Genomic DNA, 1968 nt, shown 5'->3' with positions numbered 1-1968 from the left:
AGAAACTGAGTCCATTTTATTTTTTGTTTTTGGTTGTTTTGTTCATTTATTGTGCATTTAAAATGTCTTCCAGTTCCAGGGTAAATAGTCTTTAGAAATAAAGATGTATTGATCTTTGATAAGGTGTATTATTGTGCCATTACCATTACAGTATATTAGATAAAAATATTATCTTTTATAGCAATAATTTCTGGGACAACTTATTGTCCAGCAAAATGTGTTATTGCGTCAAGCCTAATTGTGTGCGGTTGTAATTTGACCACTGGATTAAACAGAGAGAGACAGTCCAGTGTGGGGACACGTGTCATTTTTTTATTGACAATATGCATTATGCAACGAATCGGGTAAATAGCAACAGCACATACACGTCGACTTGAATTCTTATAAAAAAGGTATAAATAAATAAATCACACGAAATGATACAAACAATACTATTACACATTCATTTCAAAAGGTGGATCCTGGGATTCATTCAAAATTTTATTTGTATAAAAAAAGAAGTAGGCTACTAAAATAAACGTGTTTAAATTTGACTGAAAGGGACAATTCTTATGTTGTCAATTATTTCTGAGAGTACAGCAATATTTTGGAATTGTTCCAGCTCTAGTCCCAGCATCTGGAATGGGTTTCCTTAACCCGCCTCGTGACAAAGTGCGCCACGGGTGCCTGAAGGAGTCTGTCCACAACCGACCGTAAAGCGCGTCCGGCGCGCTCCCGTCACGGCGGGACACCTGACTGCACCCAGCGCGCGCCGCCGTCTTAATGAGCACAGCCTCCATTCAGGGTGATCACATTATTGTCACACACGTTTCACTTCTAACGTATTTTTTAACTACACAACTCGGGACTTCACATCTGTAAGCGGTTTATTCCATAATGAACACCACGGCTTTCCAGTGCGCATGCGCAGCTCTAACTTCGCTGGTTTTTAAATACTTTGTGAAAAAGTCTCAGAGGAAAACGTGAAGAGTGGTAAAGTCCGGACTCCTAGTTTGAAATTCTTCAGTGTGTGTGTGTGTGTGTGTGTGTGTGTGTGTGTGTGTGTGTGTGTGTCCGGTCCTCACTAATCCACCAACCATAACCATAATCATAAACATGAAAGACTCACGGCTTACAAACCTTTTAGATGGAGAGAAGAAGCTGCGACACCCACGCGCACACAGACCGAAACTTACCTGTCTATGACACAGAGTGAAACCTAACTGCAAACAGGAAGGAAACGCTGACAGAGTTTCAAAATAAGATCATCTGACAGTTCCTCTTCATCTGACAGACACATAACCAGAGGGGGAAGAAGTTCTCTTTTTTTGTTTTTTTTACTCAGCTGGAAAATACTCTGTTACAAGCTTTCAAAGTTTTCTGGAAGTAGCCTAAAAGTACAAAAGTGTTATGAAGAAAATGTAATTAGAGAATAAAAGGATCCTACTCACTTAGCAACGTGGGCTCTGTTACATTATTATTATTATTATTATTATACTGTTATACTAATTGTAGGCTACACATACATGGTTGACTGGGAGAGGTGTCAAACGTATTTACATTCAATACTCAATAATAATAACATACAATAAAAGTACAGATAATGTGGTTGAGAAATACTTTAAACTGTTGAAATCGAAGTGTCAACTCAAGGTTTTTACTCAAGTAAAAGTGTAGAAGTGCTGGTTTCAAAACTACCTAAAGTATAAAAGTAAAAGTAATGTAAGGGGGAAAACAATAATATCAATATGTGTTTTCAAATTAGACGGCGAGACGGCCTGGTCTTCCTGGGTACCAACCTCCTGGTCCAGGTAGGACCAGGGATGTAGAGGGGTTGGCTGGTCTTCCTGGGTACCAACCTCCTGGTCCAGGTAGGACCAGGGATGTAGAAGGGTTGGCCGGCCTTCATGGGTACCAACCTCCTGGTCCAAGTAGGACCAGGGATGTAGAAGGGTTGGCCGGTCTCCCTGGATACCAACCTCCTGGTCC

General features: G+C 40.3%; 1 protein-coding gene across 1 annotated transcript in view; it reads right to left on the bottom strand.

Annotated features, from left to right (window-relative positions):
• The window catches only part of LOC116685848 (uncharacterized), a 41676-nt gene extending 40494 nt beyond the window's left edge, over positions 1 to 1182 (bottom strand). The window contains exon 1 of the mRNA XM_032510805.1: positions 1120 to 1182. The gene's annotated coding sequence lies outside the window, so the exon portion shown is untranslated. The remainder of the gene's footprint in view (positions 1 to 1119) is intronic.
• Positions 1183 to 1968: the final 786 nt, after the last annotated feature.

This window comes from Etheostoma spectabile, unplaced genomic scaffold (genome assembly GCF_008692095.1).
Source record: "Etheostoma spectabile isolate EspeVRDwgs_2016 unplaced genomic scaffold, UIUC_Espe_1.0 scaffold272, whole genome shotgun sequence".
Taxonomy (NCBI): Eukaryota; Metazoa; Chordata; class Actinopteri; order Perciformes; family Percidae; genus Etheostoma; species Etheostoma spectabile.
The sequence above is the reverse complement of the archived record's forward strand: the minus strand, read 5'-3'. Positions and strand labels throughout refer to the sequence as shown.